Source organism: Pagrus pagrus (assembly GCF_965226575.1).
Source record: "Pagrus pagrus genome assembly, chromosome: 11".
NCBI lineage: Eukaryota > Metazoa > Chordata > Actinopteri > Spariformes > Sparidae > Pagrus > Pagrus pagrus.
In genome coordinates this window covers 10,309,780-10,330,718 of record NC_140195.1, presented here as the reverse complement: position 1 = coordinate 10,330,718, position 20,939 = coordinate 10,309,780, and the positions used below count along the sequence as shown (strand labels likewise).

At 45.3% G+C, this 20,939-nt stretch overlaps 1 protein-coding gene across 1 annotated transcript in view; it reads left to right on the top strand.

Annotated features, from left to right (window-relative positions):
• fgd (faciogenital dysplasia) overlaps positions 1 to 20,939 on the top strand; it is a 59,544-nt gene that overhangs the window by 415 nt on the left and 38,190 nt on the right. The gene's annotated exons all lie outside the window — the stretch shown is intronic.

Genomic DNA, 20,939 nt, shown 5'->3' with positions numbered 1-20,939 from the left:
GGATTCCCAAAAATGCTTTTGCCAGCTGTCAACGGGACAGCTGCGGGCCCGCATCAACTCCACAACAACGCACAGATTTGTCTGAGAGGAGCGTTTAATGCTCTATTGGGGGAGCTTGAGCTGACATGGCAAGAATTGGAGCAGAGCCGTGCCAAACCCGGAGAGAAGTGACCTCACAATTGCCCTAATTTGACACACACACACACACACGCACGCACTCACGCGCGCACAGATATCTGTATGGTATGACCGGAAATCACAGAAACCACTTTGAGAAGTTGCGATAAGGATGATTAGAAGTGGAGTCATTCATCCTCCTCCCTCCTGTTGTGTGTCCACAACAGCCACATTGTCCTTATGGGATTTGAGTGTTGGAGAGGGTGTGTGTGTGTCTGTGTGTGTGTGTGTGTGTGAGATGCAGCCAGAGCTCATGAGATTAGAGATGTGTTGAAACTGTCTGCAACTTTGTTTGCCCATCCATCTGCCTGAGAGGATGGTAGGTGGAGGGCTGCTGTGTCTGTGTGTCACTGTGCGGTTTCCTCTCGAGCATTACTTGCATAGATATTTTTAATTATGAAATGCATCTTTCAAGTGCTCGACCACAGAATAACAGAGGGAGGGTGGGGAGGGGGAGGGGGGGACAGCTCTTTCTTTTTTTGTTTTGTTTTTTCTTTCTTTTCTAAAGCGACCGCTCATCATTCGCCATGTCCACATCATTGTTTGAGTTTGCTGCTCGTTGCATGGTCATGGTCCCGAGATGACAGATCTGGGGCGTTTGGCTTAATATTCCCCTCGACCCGACCACAGTGAGTTACTGTGAGAACCCAAACTCCGTAGAAAATTCGGCTAAATCTCGAGATCCTTCACGGAGGCCTTCAGAATAAAGTGCTAGCATGCAGACAAAGAAGGGGGGGGTTGGGGTGGGGGGGGTATAATAGAGAGAGTGATAGAGATGAAGTGCTGATGGGACGATATCGGGCTGCAGCAGAGGTGAGCTATGCAGAGAGAGGGAGAGAAAAAGAGAGTGTGTTTGTTGTGAGACTCGGGGGAGGAATCGATCTGCCGTCCTCCTGGCTGACTTTCTTTTTCCGGCAGTCCAGCAGTGTATCGTTTCTCTCCCACACACATTCATTCCCAAGGCCTCGCTCTTTTTTTTCCCTTCTTTTTTTTTTTTTTGCAGTTCCCTCTTTCTCTCCCACACTGTCCCAGATCAATCTCTGCCCCCTCATCCCCTAAACCCCCTCCCCAACACGCACACTCGCAGCAACTATATCAAATGTTTTTTCCTCCGCTCAGAAGTTCCTCCCCTCGACTCTATTCCTTCCACATGGGAAACAAACCAGCCCGTGCGCTCTCTAATGCTTATTTTTGTGTTTATGATGGGAGGGTCAAAAGGGTTTGCGAGCCGCTCGCATCGGATCGTTGGGAGAATCTATTAAAACAAACCACATCACAAATAAACCGCGGTGGGATTGATAGCAGCGCGCCTGTCAGTTTGAATTCCACCTCGATCCCCAGACTTGTTTCCAGCGAAACTTCTCTGACAAGCCCTCAGAAGAAGCAGAATGTCCCCTCTGCAGATGCAGGACAATGGTGGTCCACGTGTGCCAGCTAGATGCTCCGGCGTGGACGTCCTGGCCGGGCTGTTTAGGTTATTTATTATTAACAAAAGCTATCAGGGCCTGTCTGTGTTTAACCGAGCCAATGTAAACATCTCCCCTCTGTGTTAGATAAACACAGAGCACAGGAGTTAGGGAGGAGGATGGTGAGAATATAATCTGCCCAGCTCCCCTTGTTCCCACTTTTCTTTTTTCTTTTTTTTTTGCAGCTCAGATCAGATGACCCTTCGGTTGCTGCCCCGCGCTTTAATGAACTTGCATTTGTCAGTTTGCCTGCGATGTGTTGAGGAGAGCAACACGCCGCTGACATCTTTCTGAAGACCGACTCCAGTCGTCCAGGTGGCGTCTGGAGAAAGTCGGGTTTCGTTTCGGATTATCCTGCTTAACTGAAATGTGAAATTTACACAAAAAACACAGTAGCATGAAAATAATGATGGAATGTTTTGAACTCCTTGGAAGTCGTCTCCCTTTCCATATGAGAAGTGAATGTGGTGGTGATGGCAGACACACATTTTCCACTTGCCGTATATTCCCTCTGTTATTATCAGTGCGAGCTCTTTTAGCCTCCTGATTATTTTCAGACATTAGCTCAGGGGCTCGGTAATTCAGCAAAGGTGCTGCGTCCCAGCTTTAAACCTCTGGAACAATTTCTTTGGTTAACAACAACCAGGCACAGTGGCTGCACAGAGTCACATTGAGGTCTCGTTGGTTTGATACTATCGCCTGTGCAGGGACGAGAACCTGCTCAGTGGTACTCGGGAACATAGAACTGGTTCAGTTTCTGATTGCGCACCTAATTTAGAAATGCAATTATCTCGTCCTGGCCTGTCCTCACACAGGTCACCGTGGTTTGAGAGGTGGATATGTGGCTTGGCCTCGATTTGGCGGCACCTCCGCTTGCTCAGGCTGTGACATTTGGTCTGTTCTGTACACGCACTCTTTCATTTTTTTCTGTGCTTAAAGACATTTTTTCCCTGACCTTTACTTGAATCGACAAGTCTAAAGACAGACGATGTAGCTACAGCTTGTGAAGTCTGAGGCTATGTGATTTGTGATCATATCTAAGACTTGACGTGACTTGTCTTGACTTGACTTAGCCAAAACCTACCGTGTTGTCCTCGAGTGGGCGTCTCATATTCCACAGGTTGTTGTGCGTTGTGCCCCGTTACTGATGCATCCTTGATTGCGATGGTTCAGCTCCTAAACTGATGGAAACGTGCGCTGGTTCGTTAGACAGCACCAGGGATCAAATCGTCTTGAATGGAAACTGTGCAAGAGCCAGAACCTTTTCAGTTCAAAATAGGACATAAGTGCATCTGGCAACCTGCACTTATGCTCATAATCTGATATTGCTGGCTTGGTGTTTCCTGTAACTTCATAATTAATGTCGTTCCAGGGCCATCATTGAAAGCAACCAGTCATGTTTTTACATGCATCTACAGTAGTGGTCCGGACTGGGTGCTCAGAGCAATGGAGGAGTGTTGGTGTTGTCATTTTTCATATCTGTTTGCATACGGGAACAAATAAGATTCAACACATTCATTAGCCTGATGTAGAGGTGCGTGTAGGTGTATCTGTTAGCTTTGGACAGAGCAAGGCTAGCTGTTTCCCCCCTGCTTCCAGTCTTAATGCTGAAAAAGGCTAATCGTGTCCTGACTCCAGCTCCATGCTGAGTGTCATCCTCTGTCAGTGTCTCAAGCAGCAGAGTCATAGTCCTCACCATACAATGGATTAAGTGTTTCCAGATGACCCCAATTATACCTTTGGCAATTCTGTACTGGAGTTTCATGTTGCGCATCAGCTGACACGCTGATAGTTATAAAAAAGGTGATAAGCTAAAATTGGCTGATAGTATCAAGATTCGGTTGAGCTCGAGCCTTCATCACCAGAAGATCAGTCTTACCACTAGTGTCAGTCGCCGGGAGTCACTTAACACAGTGTTGAGCACGCAAACACACAACCTACTGTCGTCTTTGGTGTTTAACTCCTCAAGGTGACCAACCGCCCAGTCACCCAACGACTCAGCGTATTCCCGAAAGCATAAATCTCCAACATCCCCTGAGTTTCTCTCCTCCTCCATCTCCCTGTCTCATTCGGTTTGTGTGTGTGTGTGAGACGCCATGAGTCAGTTCCAGGCCCATTCAGAAGCTTCAGGCTCGTTCCCTGCCTGCCTGCCTGCCTGCCTGCCTGCCTGCCTGAGTGTCACATTGATTTTCCTAATGGTGGTCATGTGTGGGTCCTGCTGTTGTAAAGGCTTCAGCTAAGAAGGCGCTGCAGTTGGTGTGCATGTGTGTGCATGTGTAGAAAAACAGGCCTCTGATGTGACTGACCCCTTTTTCTGACAGGCACGTTTTCTTTTTTTCTTTTTTTTCTTCCTGCGCTGCACGTCTCATCTTTAAGTCTCTGCTCGAGCTTTTGAATAGGCTGCAAATGTCAGTCATCATGTCAAGTTAGAAGTGTGAAATGACGCACAAGTCTACCTTAGCAGGAGATGAGATAGTTCCTTATAAGGTTTGCTGGTTTAACATGAGGCTGATGTGGCACAGAATACAACGTACATACAGTAGGATGATGACTTTGCGCAGGATTTAAAAACATTAAAACTTCACCGACCGGGATTAGAAACTGGTTTTGTTGTGATGCACTTCCTACTTCTATAGCACAGTGAATTGCATTGACACTCCTGTTCAACAGGTTTTTGAGTCATATGCAGCCACACTTTTGCACAAGGTGTGTTTTGAATTGTGTTGTGGAATTGTTACATCAATACACTGCTACAGTATTGGCTAATATTAGTAATTAAAAATAGTATCGGCACGTTTCACCACACCTAATTGTTTTGGAAATAGCCTGTATGACAGAGGTTCCTTACCTGTGTCATCGATATGACCATGCCAAAACTTAAAGTCAACTCAACTTGTTTTTTTGTTGTTTTGTTTTGTTCCCAACTTCTCTTAATCGACATGCTTCCTCAAATATCGCCGCAACGAAGGCTCGCCTTTTACGCCACCTTTGTTGTCATTTGATATAGCATGCCGGCCACCTGTTATTCTAAAAATGTCTCCGCCAACTGCTTGTAGTGACATGGCTGTTCTTCAGGCGTTAGGACAGATAGGACAGACAGGATGACAGCGGCTTTTCCACCTATAAATTCGGTATGTTTTTTTCTCACGTAAGACGCCGGCAACAGTCGGCCCTCGGTCGCCGCCACTTCTCTGATGTTGGTTTGGTGTGTTCTGACCCCACTGCTGGAAACTTCTGCACTAAGATGATACGAGTTCTTTGTTCGGTTATTTTCATTGCACAAGACTGAAAATAAAACTGAAAGACTACAGTCAGTAGAAACCTTATCTCTGCTACAACCATAGTCACAGTTGGGTGGCCTTGTTGAAGTGTTTGAATCTCTGTGAGGCAACAAACAAGTTGGTGCATAAAACAAATGACTCATCCTTCAGAGGAAGCTTACTTTTAGCACCTGTGACTGAACTGTCAAGTTTTTTTTTTAATGCTGAGCTGAAGTGTGCAGGGAGGTGGTGGTGGTGCTGACAAATTATAAGAGATGGGTAGAAACAGGACTGACCTCATAACCACATGAGTAGCTCACACCAACACTCAGCAGCTACGATAGCACTCCTTATGAGCTGAATACTGTCTGGTATTAGGATGTTTCTGTTCAGAGTAGCAGTCCTTCCTGCACAATATGTTTATACTGGAGGTCTCTTGGCTTATAGTGGGGTCTGGCTGACACACACACACACACGCATAGACACACACACAGAAGGCGGAAGTGACCTAGTTTTCCTAAATGGTACCAACTGTTGAGGCCTTCTAGAAATGGACAGAATTACTTGGTGTCACCCAATAAAGGACTGGTATGTTAGATGTTGAACATAACCCCAAATAGACCAAATTAATATCATCCCGGTCATCTAGATAGAGAAAGTTTTATGTAAACCAGATGCTTGTCTGGAAAACTTTTCAGCTTCTGAGAGCGGGGCTCGTCGAGGATCATTGACTAACTCTCGAGGTCTAAAAAAAAAAAAGAAAAATCACCAAATTCGCCGTGAGATCCGATAAAGAGATCAGTCAGAGAGTTCTTTCACACCCTACAAGTCTCTGTTTGTTTCTCAGTCGCGGGACGGGGAAGGTCAGTTCCTCCACAGTCCTTCTGTGTCTGTCTATATCTGTGTCTCTTCTCCAGTCTGCTGTCTGTCTGGATTGGACCTACCCTGATGAGGGGGATTTTCCTGGGAAAGTCATATGGAAAGAAAAAAAAAAAAAAACTGAGCCTTAATAGTAAAAGCATGTTCCATTCTATTTCTCTCCCTTTGTGTGTGCGTGTGTGTATGTGCATTTTATGAGTGGAGCTCCTTTTCTTGCACACTGAAGGCATTGTGTTTTTCCTCTCTGATCATCAGAAGAGCAGGCTCTCTGGAATCAGGGCTTCCTGTACACACTGGGGTAAGGCAGGGGGATCTGGAAAGAGGAGGGGCAGGGAGGAAGAGAGAGATAGAGCCAGGTGGAGGTCGCCTCTAGGTTAGATGGCTGTGCTGGTTCACTGCTTTAAAAGTGTGATTTGTAAGAAATGGCCAGAATTCGAAAGGTAGCTCCTAAACTGTAGGGGGCAGCATAAACGCTTACTGCTACTTAGTGTAGTCTGATGCTGTAGCTATCTTTGGCTGTTAGCAAGTAGCTCTTTAGCCAGTGAGCTAAGTGGCACTATTAGCTGACGGAAGTTTGCCTGGATCTCAAGAAGATGGGGGGAGTCACCACGGTCAACAAGGCTCAGACACTAGACTGTGACTGATCGCAGCCTCTTAGACAGACAGATGCCAGTTTGAAGACGGGGGATACAGTATGGAGGTGATTTACAGCGGCTTCGATCAGGACTATGACCCCTGGGACAAGAACACATGGTAGGCACAGGAACAGGAGAGGCATTTATTTTCAGCAGCAAGCAAGAACGACAGACAAACCAAGACCACGTTTGTGACTTTAATTTTGTTGATGTCTAGTTTGAATGAAGTGAATATGAGGCAATTCAGCTCATATAGTTCAGTAATATTGAGAATAAATGTTGGCAATGTAAGTTCCTGCAAACCAGACAGATATGTTGCAAATTTACTTTAGGTTGAATTTTGTATTTTATGTTGTGACGACAGTGTGCTTATGTTCTGGTTAGATTTAGGCACAAAAAACATTTGGTTATGGTAATGAGGAGAGCATGTTTTGGCTTAAAATATCTGTTTTGGTCAAACACAACAATACAAACACGGCTGGAAATTGTCCCGGAGTCTCCTTAAAAATATGCCGTGGCGTCATGCTTACTGATGTTGAAAGGCTGTGGCCCCACCACAACAATATCCAGTGGTTTCACACTTACAAATGTTGAAACACACCACCCACCCACCACCATCCCCTCCACCTCCCGATATGACTGCCAGGGTATAAACGTGTAACGTGAACATGGTGTGACACGTTGTAAAATATTAATATTATTATTATTATTAAGTGTATAGTAAGATTCAAGCTTATTATAGATTATTTATCGTCTTCTTGGCAGAAATTGGCTTCCATAGATTTCTCTGTGGTATAAAAGTCTCCCAGAAATGCAGCCAAGCTTGTTTTTTTCCCCCAAGGTTACTTTATTTATGTGGCATTCTGTTTATGAGCAGGATCCACGGTTGTACTGTCAAGGACACTCGTGAGATTTGAGAGTCTGCTGCTGGAAAAATGTTCAGCATTAATAAGCCGAACACGTGTGAGTTTGTTCATTCAAGACACCCTGTAACAAACCGGCAACTATAGATTTGAAGACAGTTTCCGCATGCAGCTGCGTTTCCTCGTGCCGATGATGTCACTTTGACAATGAAATCAATTACCCATCTCAAATCTCCATGAGCTGACCACTCATGTACCACTGTGAAATGACACCGGCGGCTGCCTGGAAGGACGGAAATCAATCTGAAACCTGGCTATTATTGTACGCTGTGGAAGACGGTCGGCACTGATGTGAACTACATTTGCAAAATCATGCGTGCTCCCGCTTGACTTTTCATCCTGGGTATGTTTCAGCTCCCTCCCCGCTCTGCTTATCGCCACAGACACTCACCGACATTCACATTCACTCACCTGATGGAGCCATAAACCATGTTGTAAATGTCTTCCTAGTCTGGCTGATTGCAGCCAACAAAAGCAGCCTGTGTTGAATTCTCCACAGTCTCTCCCCTGGGTGCCCTCCTGCGTCTCCACCCCCCCCTCCGCTCTGGCCTTCTGTTGTCATTAACCATTGTCTGTCATTCTCCTCCTTTCCTTTCAACCTGTATGTGTTTGTAACAGAATAAATCCCACAGAGATAGATTTTCCTTCTGAATCCTAACACATGCGTCTTTTTTTCAAAAACTTAAAAACACACACACAGACTCAGTTCTTGTCGGTCAGCAGGAAACTCTTCCTCGCTCTATTCTCCTCGGCTCTTTTCCTCACCACCAGTCTTAGCCTGACACAGATTAGCTCCTTTTCAAACGGCACAGCTGTTTGAACACTCATTCATGAGGCATCGCCGGAGAGTGAAAGTTGCTTTGTTCGCAGCCTTTCTGTATTGTACGCATGCATTTTATGGTCGCCATTCGACAGTGCCTCACTGCTGTCCCCCCCCGAGTGAGCCTGAGTGAACATATGGCAGCACCACTGTAATTTGGTGTTTTGATGAGGAGAGACGCTGCTGTCAGTGGAAAAAGTTTTGTGTTATGATTTACTGCAGATTTATCGACCATGACTAAACTTTCAGCAACATTTTTACAGTCACTCGTAAAATGCTGACATGTTTAAAAAAAAAAAAAAAAAAAAAAAAGCAGAAGAAACAGATTTCCTCTGTTTTTTATTCCCACTGTCACACATGGTGAATTTGGAGTCGCTGCTGCTCCGCTGCGTGTGCAACAGTATTTCGACCACTAGATGGCACTGTTGTGTTATTTAGTTTCTCTGTTGCACCGAGCAGCTGACAGGAGAGACAGGAGATTATGATCTTTTCTTTGGTATGGGTTTGAACAAATAATCCCAGCAGAAGTCCTGCAGGAGTGCAGTTTACCATTCGGAGGGTTGCAAGAATAATTCTGAGGCATTGTTAGATGATTACGGGATAGTAAAGCAGGAAAACCTTCTGCCGCAGCAGTAGATTCTGTTTGTTTTTCCTGTCAACAAAACTCGGCTTTGTTCCTGTAAGGTACCCAATGATTTAACCGCTTCATCCCATACAAATACTCAAAAGAACAAAGAACAGGAAAACCAATCGCAAGGAGATGTTGCCAAAATAGTTAGGAACTAGGCATGTGGGAATATGAGAGTTTCACCAATTCATGATATTTGATAATCAGCAAAATAAACAAACTGGAATCACTTATCCTTACATTTTGTTTAGAAACAAACATTTTTACTGCATCAATCTTTTGGTGAAATACAATCCAAAATAAGGTTGTCATGAATCTAATCTCATGATCATAAGTCTGGAATCTGTAATATTTCATAGCATTTGAACTTATATTTGTGGGGGACACAATGGGCAAGCTGTGCCTTTAACCGTAGTTTGGGATATTTTGAATAACTGGAAAGATGCAGGCTCGCTCTCGTGGCGTTTCACAATAAATAAAGAAGTCAACATTCAGTAGGACTGTATGTTATCACTCTACATCTTCATGTCACTGATAATTGAAATTGACCAGTTTGTCCTGAGTGTCTTTATACCAATTGGATTTGGCCGATATTAGCCTATCACAGATGTATCGGCGTATATGTTTTCGATATCAACCAATATGAAAACATTTTGGTTTTAAAGAACACAGTGCAGAAAATGATGCTTAGGGTCATTTATAATTATTAAAGTGAAGTTGACTGTTCACCGATGTCATTTTAGGCAAAAAATATTGTTTAACTGTAAAATATCCTGCCTCCATCACATCTTTTTGCGGGATCACTGCAAAAGATATGTGTATATTGGCCTTATTAAAGGTATCAGCATCAGCTCCAAACCTCCATATCAGTCAGGCTCTGCCTCTTTCATACCTATAATATTCTTAAAGGTCTTTGAAAACAGCTGCTGAAGACTAATTGTTTTTCTCTTTAAGTTTTCAGTGCTCAGGTCACCATTAGCACTCTCTGTGCTGACTTACTCACTCTCTCTGCACAGAGCTCGACGGCAGAGCTGCTCTCATTCTGGGTGACATCGAGGTGTTTCACACTGAAGGTCACCCTGGCAGCAGCGGGCTGACTCCTCTCCTTTCTCCTATTATAGCCTGCACTACCTGTCAGCCATTTATCATGCTATATACTGCTCTGCCTCTGTAATGACTTTGTGAAACAAGATAGCACCATTCACAGGAGCCAGATCTGGCCTTACCGCCTTAATGGCTTCACAGAAAACAACACAGTGAGATGACTTGCACTTTTCAGCATTAGTTGAGAGTCTCCGCTTACTGATAAGATGCGTCACCTGGATCCTCCTTTTGTTTTAAACAGTCACCCTGGGATTTGATCTTACGAGCCTCAATGGCCACTGCACCACCTTGCCCTCTCCCAGCATGCCTTGCAGCAGCCACAGCTCTCATCACAGGACAGTCATAACACCCCGCGCCTAATGAGGAGATGAGAGCTACATCCACACAGATGGATCCTGTTCCTGTGGCCCGCTGTGGATTATCTTCCTCAAACAATCATTGCAGGCTTTCAGCGTTTTGTTTTTTTTTTCTCTCATCGAGGCCCTGATTCACTAACAAGCACTTCATTAGATTTACATCGATCCTGAAAGGTCAAAATGTAATAAAACAACACACTGCCTCAGGCTGCTTGGCATCTGTTTTTTAGTGCATGCACGTGTGTGTGTCTGTGTGTGTCTGTGTGTGTGCGTGCATGCAAGCGTGTCAGCCGAATCCCTGAAATTCGCTCTCTGTCCGCTGCTTTACACGCCGGGAGCTAAATTGCTCCATACAAAAACATCATTGAAATATGAAATGCATTTACAGTTGGTTGTTAAACTGCCATCAATCACTGCGCAGCTCCTCAAAGTTGAATGATGAGTCTCATTAAGCGAGGACACACACACACATATGCTGGCCTTCTGCGCCATGCCTCCGCCGCCATGCCTGTTTGTATTCAGCGAGCGATAAACACAAACAAAACGGCTAGACGCGCGTCATCCTCCTCTGATCGATTTGACAGCTGCGAGAGTGTGCCAGCAATACACTTACAGGTGCAGCACTCATAACCACAACTAGCTTCTTCAACCTTATTACAATAAGTAGCTTGTGGGCTTGCTTCTGTGAATGACACTCAGTGAAGGATTGCATCATTGTTGTATCCTTTCCAGTGAGAGAAATATGAGTGGAGTGCAGCTCTCAGTTTCAGTGTTTGTGATAGCTGAGCTGTCTGAGGTATGAATGTGTTGACTCATTCACAACTGGAGGCTTCGGATGTTTCGCATTCTGCCTTCGCTCTCACTGTTTATCTAGTTTTTGTTATGTTTAAAGTCCCACTTCGGTCAAAAATGTGTTTTTCTTCTTGTCCCGTCAGCTGAACACTGTGCAGAGTGATGTATGTGCAGAGCTGTTTTCACATTCACTGCTCACTCTTCTCTGTGCCAAATGGAAATCGGATTTTTGGAGGTCGGGCCTACAAGCATGATTTGTGACATCACAAATTGCTTGGAGGCCAACCCTTGTCCAGTCTTACATTGAAGGAGGAGACATCTTGTGTCCAGCAGTTGCACTTGTGAAATGAAAACTATTTAATTACTCATATAATCTGAAATTTCTAATGAGCGGGTGCAATTTGTAAAATATGGCCAGAATTTTTGTTTAAGACATTCAAACACTATCAACAGAGTGTGAAGGAGCAACAGTGTTGACGTTATGTCAAAGATGTCTGCATGTACTGTGTTGCAGAGATGTCTACTGAAGTTAGCATGCTAACCAGCTAGCCTCTGCCCGTCCTGTCTTGTGATACCACTTTGTACCACAAGAGGCGACAGTCTAATAACCCCCGTAGTTTCAGTTGGGAGACGTAAAGACGTAAATTAAAATGAAATAAACTCACAAAATGTCGAGGAAGGAGATATTTGTACACCTATTTTCTTAACTTAACAGAATAATACAACCATACACAGCATCTGAATTCAAATTTCTCTCTTTTACTAAACTAGACTAGTTTAACTTCCTTGTAAACTCATTGAAAAATACCGTTCATTCCAACTGGGCATGAACAAAATAATCAATCTTTGTCTTTCTACAATCACTTCTGGTTGGTTGAAGTAAGATGAGAAAATATCCCGGCTCTACACGCCATTTTTGCCCACTGCCGACTTCTTTGCAGTTTTAGCCTCACCTGTCCCCGCCTGCCGCGTCTTCTTGTTTGCGGAGTCTTAGTCCTTACCGGAGTCGCTGTCAATCGCCTCCATACTGAATCCTTTGTCTTCAATCTGGCATCTGTCGTTCTCAGAGGCTGTGTTCGGTCCCAGTCTGGTAACCAGGTTTGACAGTCTGCTGTCGGCTAATAGTGCCACTTAGCTCCACGGCTAACTGAGCTAATTGCTAATGGCAGCTGGTTGCAACAGCCAAAAATATCTACAGCAACTGGTAGCAAGTCCAATGTAGTGAGCAGCAGTAATCAATTATGCTTCCCCCTTTGATTTTGGAGCTACCTTTGAATTGCACCCATTTCTTAAGAATCACACCTTTAATACATGTGTGGGGATCTTTGGATTATGAGCATCCAACTACAACCACCCCTTAAAGGTGACTGTAGAGTGAAAGTTGTTGATGATACACTTAAATAGTACATGTTGCAGTATTTTATGTGGATTAATTCATTATCAGTTGTGTCTTGAACTCATTCAAACAGATATCATTGTTGAGCAGTTTCTATACATTTCCCTGCAGAGGACGCTCTGCTAGTAAACACATCGAGAGTTAAATGATGTCTGTTCGGCGAAGCGTTGATCATTTTTCACACTGCTCTTTTGGGTGTGCTTAACTTGCCAATGTGTGATCCATCATGTCACATCGCTGCTGGTGACAAATACCCTGGTGTGTATCCCTCGCTAGAGACATTACCAGCAGACACACACACGCAGACCTTCGTCATCCATCACCTGCTAACCCCCGCACACCTTTTCTCTCTTAATCATGAATCCGTGCTTGTAATTTCATCTGCGGGTGTTCTGCATCGAAGATAAAAAGGAGACATAAAGTGTAAAGGATGTGTAGTGTGAAGGTTGAGTGCTTATATGCAGAGGCGGGAGTTATTTGTGAGCTTCCTCTGGCTGAATCTAGCCGCACTGCATCACCCGCGCTCCACTTCTTTGACCCCACATGTACACTCATATTTTCATTTCATTTTGTGCCAACTTTCTCCTCATTTGAACTATTTATTTTTACCCTCTGTGCTTCTCTTTCTATCTCCGCTGCTGCACAGTAATCTCTACTGAGCCGTGCATAATCACAGGCCATCTGGGCGCTGTAGGGAGAGATGAGCCTGCAGCTCATCAGATGACCAAACCCACTGTGGGTGGACACACACTCACGTGCTCACGCTCACACACACATGTATATATATATCTACACACACAGTCACACCTTTAATAGTTACAAACTGTCACAGGGATGTTCACTTTCATTACACCTTTCACGTTCAAGGACATAAACAGCGTCCAAGCGAAGAAGCACGTCGTAACACAGCGGCGATGAACGGTATCACATTTGAAAACCTATCACACCACTCTCGCACCACTTAATGATGTTCGACAAGGAGAATATTGCACTCCTAAACCGGTTAAGCACAGCCGAGCGGAAACACATTTTTGTTAGCTTGATCTCCAAAACCAGCAAAACCATGACAAAGAAAACATGATTGTCATTTTGCACGCTCCAGTCAGTCTTTGCTTTTACTGAACACAATAATCTGACCTCCACACAGGGATCCAATTAAAAGAAAAACATGTCCGCCGTATTTATTTTCCCCTGTTTTTTATTATAGCTCTACTGTCTCCTCGGAGGGGCTGATTAAGATCATTACTGAACTGCTGACAGCTGGTTCTTTCTAAAACATTCCCCTCTGGTTTGATAGATGAAGCAATATGAAAAACAGATTATACAATAAAGATGTCTCGGATCCTTGTAATTATCTTCTAATGATTCTACTGAGTTTTGAAACGCAGCACATCAGCAAAGCTACTCCCTGCGAGCATGTAACGAATTAAAACAAAGACGAAGTTTGAACCTTTATGCCACACGAACACACACAGTATCAAAGCTGTTTGTCCCTAAGTAGTCGTAGTGGTGGTTGTTTGTCGTTTAGAAATGTGCACATGCCTTGTTTGGAGCATTGGACAGACGGAGGAAGGACAAATAAAGAACGTATCATTACTCTGATAGTCTTTCTGCAACTACTGTACATCCAGGGCTGCAAAGTATGTCGTTTCAGCATCGATATCGCAATAGCAGGAAGTGCAATGTCAAGTAAGGCAGTCTTGGCCATTTTATGATACGTGTTATGACATAGTAAAGGCGTTTACGGCAAGCTTACCTCGTCTGTTGGAGGCCTGATTTTGTCACGGCTCACAAAACTGACATCCATCTGTAGGAAGGTAGTCTCATCTCGAAGTGGAGAGTCTGCAGATAAACTCAATACCCAATGTGTGTTTGGTGGGAGCTAGGAGGGGTGACATTCAAGTGATACGACATGGTTGATATGAAATCAGCATATTTTTACACATGGTACCTAAAGAGGAATGGAGTATTTTTTCTTTTCACTAGTATTGTTTTAATTGTTGAAATTCTGGTATCTTGACATATGTAGTATATGTACAGTTAAATACACAGTTATTCATCAAAAAAATCTCAATCTTAGAGAAAAAGTGGAAAAAAGGCTGCATCAATTTGTATTAAGAAGAATTTTCCTCTCAGACACTCTCTCTGCAGCTCCTCGACTTTGTTTTGCTCTTAAAGGACAAAGTGTCTCATTTTCTCCTCCCCAGCTTTATCGTCTCTCCTTTTCGCTTTCTGCTCTGCTCCCACCATCTCCTCCATGCCCCTGGGCCAGGTACCCTCACACAGCATGGGACCAGTGTAGAAATACCGTTTCCAGATCTCCCCACCAGCAGCCTGCGCTGCTCTAACAGAGCGGGATAGCAGGTCTAGTGCATCGCTTTTCTGTCGGGGGGTAACATGGATACACGGATTATGCCAGACTGTAGCCTCTTTGTAATTCAGATAAGACCTCTCTCTACTCCAGCAGATAGGTTTAAATATTAATAATGAATTAAAAGATTCTCCTCTGGGTGAAATATTAATGACTTCTTCTTCTTAAAAGAGAGGCGTCGACTCCTGAGAGACGGAGGATGGCAGCCTGCTTGTTAGAGTAATTCAAAACATCTCTTTGATTTTTAGCTGTTTGAGGAGTTAAGGTATGGGTGGCTGTCAGGGTCAATATTTAAGCGGGCTGATATTTGGGAATGACCATTAAAGATGCTTTTATTGAAGGACAAAAGAGGAATACCAATTCAATCTGACATTAAGAACACCTGTCTTCATTCATAACTATCATCTAACCTTACTTCCTTCTGAAAGCTCTAATTGATCCCTCTATTGAATCCTTGAGAGTGCAGTTCCCCTCGGAGAAAGCTGATCCGCGGGCTTAGTGAGCCAACGTGAATGTGTGTCAGTAAGAGAGGAAGACTCCAGCTGCCTTAACCGTGTCCTTCCTCGACCTCTGTCTTCTGCCGAGGTTCGTCTGGATGTTGTGTCTCGCTGGCACGACGGGACCTTCAGAAGACGTGTGAATGTAAACGTTATTCATTTTCCCAGCTAGGGCTTGTGTGTGTGTGTGTGTGTGTGTGTGTGTGTGTGTGTGTGTGTGTGTGTGTGTGCGCGTGCGTGTCAGCCCGGCCGCTAGTGTGTGGATTTATTCATAGGCTTGCATGCACGCCCGTGTTGTCTTTCTGTGTGAGGGCTTTTTGGAAAAATCCCAGAGTTGGGTCAACATGCTGTGGAATGTGAATTGTCTCCATGACAACAGCCCAGTGTCCTCCTTCCGGCTTTCATCCGCGGGGTGCATGCAGAGGCAGCCGAAGCGAGTGTGCCGTGACATCGGCCTGCTGATTGATCTGAGTTATTTAAGAAAAAAAAAAAAGACTTATTTATTTATGCAGATTTCTGTACCGAGTCCCCTCTGACTCTAACTGGGCTAAGTCCACGGTGTCTCCACAGTTGAAGTCAAATTTAGCACAGTCCTCTTTGAAATCCGGTTGACAGAACTTTGGCAGGCGTTCAAACGGCGTCGATGGCAGCGTTTTGCATATCGTTGACAGCGTTGTCGTGTATGTGTGTATCTTGGATGATGAGCCGTGGCGTAATATGCTTCAATTACTGGACAAAAGAAGAAGGGTAAACAGACACAAGATGTCTTGGCTATGTCTTGTCATCTGACCTTATTGTTTGCCCAAAATGGGAAAAATGGGAAAGACACACAATAATTCAGGTTAAAAATGAGGCAGTGAGTCTTATTTTCCGTCCCTTTGTTAACTGTCTGAGTTACACATGGGTGGAAGGGACTGTGTGTTTGTGTCTGTGTGTGTGTTGATCCCACCGGACAGATGTGTGACAGATGCCCTCCTTAGGTCAGCAGAGCGAGGAAGATTTAGACGAGTGTTAGTCGTCAATACTGCAGTGGGTTTGTGTGCGACGGGGACGGACAATAATCACACCAAGTTTTCTTCCGTGTGGACAGATGGAAAGAGATCATCGTTGTAATTAGTGAGAGTGGTGAAGGGTGACAGAAGGGCAGGGGAGCTGTGCCAGCGTGGTACATTTTCCTCCATCCTCTAGTCGCTGTCAGTGAACGCATCTCCATCTCAGTGGGCTTATTCCAGGAAAAATCAAAGTCTTCCAGTTGCCTCCTCTTCAAGCGGCGATACCCGCCTTACATAAGCTAAAAACGAGCTAACAAGATGGCGAGAGGTTCGACATTCCTCTCTAACCCACAGCTCACATTCCTCTCTTTAGTGTAAAGAGGGGGCACGAGCACCATGCCTCATTAGATAACCCACAAAAGGCTCGGCTCTATTCTTATTTGAAATTGGTTTTTTCCCCCTTATTTGGATCGCCCCGCGGGGCGGCAGCAGCACAGATTCTCTATCTCGTCCTTTCCCCCATGTGAGAATATTTCACCTCGGCGTGTCTGCCGGGTTGAGCAGCCAGTGGGAGAGCAGCACCTGTTTCCCCCCCGTCCAGCGCCGATGCATAATTCACTGTGTTGAGAATTTCAATCAGTTCGGCAAGAGGTGCCCGGCACATAAGCTCCTGGAGATGTTGTTATTGTCGATGCTTTCGAGAGGATCAATCGGGGCCCGTTTTTTTTTAACCCACTCCCAGCCACTCTCAACGTGATTTTAAAGCTCTTGCGTTTCCTGAATCTAAATCGAACACAGCCACCCATCCCCCCCCCTTTACATTCTCCCTGTCTTCCGCCGCTCTCCTCACACCCAGCTTTAAAGCCCCGTTTCCTTTTGGAGCTGGGGATATTCTCGCAGTGTTTCCATGGTTATCGGTGGCATTCGTCTGTGGGTTCAGAGCCGGTGTCGGGAAATGTCACCCCGTCTTTCAGGCCGATGTCACTCGAACTATTGAGGGAAGAGGGGGGGGGGACACCAGGAGATATGGGAGAAGGGGAGGGGGGGGTGTTGTTGTAATTATATGTGCATATGAAGAGGGTTGTAGCAGCTTGGGCGCGTCATCCTGGCAGCTTTTGTGATCCACATGTCTGTGGGGGGAAGTGGCACAGAGACACGGATGTACTCCACAGAGACTCGTGTTAAAGTGGCTCCCCGAGGGATACAACAACATTAATTATTTACACATCAGAAATACAAATTATTTTTAGGGAGGAACTGCCAATGAAATGATCAGTCGATTGACACACAAAATCAACAGTAGCTTTTTTTTTTTTTTAGGAGATTCAGCCTCTGTGAGTGTTTCCTGTCTTTAACATGATCATACACGAAGCAGTAAGTTTGCAGGAACTATGATGAGCACCGTTTGCCAATTTCTAGCCTCAACAATGACAAACATTAGCTGCAAGCTTCAAAAAGACCGATGAACTTAGTAGCGTACTGTGTTTCTGAAGAATTTCCTCTGAACCGGTCCCTCCCCTCAAACTCACTCATATCCTCACACACACTCATGCAACAACTGCGCAGGCACACTCACTGATACTCACACACACTTCCCCCATCTTTCATTCAGCCACTTCTTTCCCTCTCTCCCTCCTCCACTCTTCTCTCTCTCTCTCACTTAACTCTCCCCTCCCTCTCCATCTCCCGTTTTTTTCCTCCCTCCCTCCCTCCCTCCCTCCCCGCCATAGCGGGCCGTCATTAGTTTCCATGGTGACAGTTGGGCGGCATTATTGCCGGCTGAGAACTGCTCCTGGGCTCCTTTCAGAGCGGCGGCGGCGGAGGCATTGTTTAGTCCGCTGCTCTGAATGGTGCAGGGATCAGGACGGGGAGAGAGAGAGAGCGCAGGACAGGAGGAGCCCTCTTTTTTTTGGGGCAGGGACAGTGCGTTTGTAGAGGGTGAGGGGAGGAGGAAAGAGGAGGCGGGGGAGGAGGAGGAGGAAAGAGGAGGAGGAGGAGGAGAGAGAGAGAAGCAGCGTGGTGGTGGTGGTGAGAGAGAGTCGATGAGGGAACAGGAGTAGTAGCAGTAGCAGACTCGTGCCGTCTCCCCGAGAGTGCTGCTAAAAAAACATCCAGGCTCCTCAGACAGCCTGCTGGACTAGATCGGGCTCTGCTTTTTCTGCGCGCTTATGTTTGATGGAAGGATCTACCGAGATTTCAAACAGAGGGTGAGGACAGAAAACACCGAAAGGCAGATGGCAAACTGAGTTGAGCCGGTGAGTTAATAACGCATCATCGTCTCTAAATCCTAGATTTCTATGTGGGAATGAACGTGAACATGTGGACTGCGAAGATGTCCTCTGCCTTTGCTTTATTTCAGTTTGTGTGCGAGTGTGTGTAGCAGGTGCTGCTGCCTCACAAAATGCATGTGTTTTCCTACAAACCAAACCTCTGTCTGGGTTATGTTTGGGTGTGTGGGCTCGCAGCTGTCTGCTGAATGTGGGCTAATTCTCGCTTCCCTCTGAAATATAAATGCCAGGCTGCATGTTTTATTGAGGACGTACATCAGGGGCAATTTTCTGCTGCCTTGATTCCCGGATTCCCTGCAGTGTTTTTTCAGGGAATTTGTGAGTGGGAACAGCGTACGTGCGCTTTTGGTTCTAGTTTGTTTGGTTTTTCCTCTTTCATCTGAACTACAGTGCGTAATTAGGAATGAGAGCTGAGCCCTCTGGCTTCTTGAACAAGTGATGTGTGGTGAGTAATGTAGTGAGAGGCGAACAGTGCCAATGTTTTTTCAGTTCATTGCCCCCTGTGCTGTCTCTCCGGTGAAACAACACTCGCGCACACTGTTTTCCTGCGACTATTTTACGACTTTAAAATCGATGAATGCTCACTGAAGGAGCGGCCGATGTGGTGTTTACTGTAACCGACACGGTGACGACCACTTGGAGCTCAATGATGTCATTACGAGGCTGCATGACCTCAATGTCGATTGATGATTTAAAAGCACTGAACCCATCACGCGGACACTTCTGTGTTTTATCAGCGCTGGTATGTTCATGTTTGTATTCAGTGTCTTGGCGCACTATAATTTAGCTGACTAGGGAGCTGTCTTAAGGAGCGGGGAGTCTGAGTGTTTCCATGACGACCGGCAGCAGCTGTGTGAGCCGAGCTGAGTGTGTGGCAGACACAGTGGCATTGCCTAGAGACTGCGAGACTCTAATCAACGACCTTTTGACCCAGATCAATGCGATGGTGCTGAGCCAAGCAGCCACGGGGTCTGGCTGACATATATATACTGTAGTACGACGCCGGTGCCGTGCAGCTGCACAGCTGCTTACATTTCCTGGATCATCGCAGGCTTCACTGGCGTCAGAGCGGTCTGATCCTCTTAGATTGGTGGGTGTATTAGTGTGTACAGCCTTCTCACATATCAACATCATCATGACCATTAGATGGATTTATTTTAAGTGTAATTAAAGTCTGACCTCCAAGCTGGAAGTATCAAGAATCAAGAAAATCCAAGCCTCTGCTGGTAGTGGGTGCCTTAATCTTGGTGTCCTTGAAGTGGGGTAGTTTTACGTGTACAGAGGATGGACATCATCAGCGAACTACCACATGAAAAGGACTGAGAACAAAGGAAAATACATTGTGAACAGCTCATACTGGCTTTAGCAGAGTCTTACAACCATTAGCTTTTACCACTTAAAGCATGCCTAATTGTCAGAGCTCAAATTACTGATGCTGTGCTGCAACAGATGCGTCGTTCTTTAATTTTCTAAAGGCAGACAGTCTTTAAACAGACATCAGGGAAGGAAAATGGTGGTCAACATTGAAAAACTGACTGAATCAGCACCTCTGCGACACACTCTCAACACACACACTTCATCGGGAGCTGTCAGTCAAGCCATAAACACTATAAGCTGGTATTTATGTTCAGGCCGCCATATAGAGACCGCCTGTACTCAAGGTCGGCACACAAAGACTCACACAGTAACCTCGTGTGAAAGGCAAAATCTAAGAACCCCTGGGCAGTGGAAAAAGTAGTGAGTCATGTTTCACCCGTTTTCCTGCGTCTGGACAGGTTTAGTTTTAGAAAGAGAAAAAAAAAAGCCAAAGGAAAGGATGTGTTTAACCCACAGTGTCCACAAGTATTTAATACACGGGTGGGTCTGCAGCTGGGAGGGTTACATCTGTCTTAGAAAACTACATGAAGCTGCTGTGAATGTATTTCCATTATTTTGTCCACTCCCTGTAAATATAAACTCATCAAAGTCATGCTAGTGGTTTTCTCTTCATTCCTTGGTTGAATCAAGAAGGAGGAAGTTCTTATATATCAGTCAGCGATGATGGAGAACTTGAAATACACACACACACACACACATGCAGATACCACGTTTAATAGTCACCCCGATTAGTGCTCCACCACCCTGGTAATTACACCCACAGCTTCCTCTTTACCCAGGGCACCTGGGGTCTTCCTCCACTTGGAGCCGGCGATGGCGTTTCCGGTAGTGTTGGCATGATAATTGTAGTACTCAGCGAAAAAAACAAATGCCAAGTGATTAGATAATGATGGATCAGCACGCCGCTGTCTTAACCGGAAGAGACGCCGTTTGTTTTACGCGTCTTATCTCGCGGCCGTCTAAATGCAGCACGGTGCC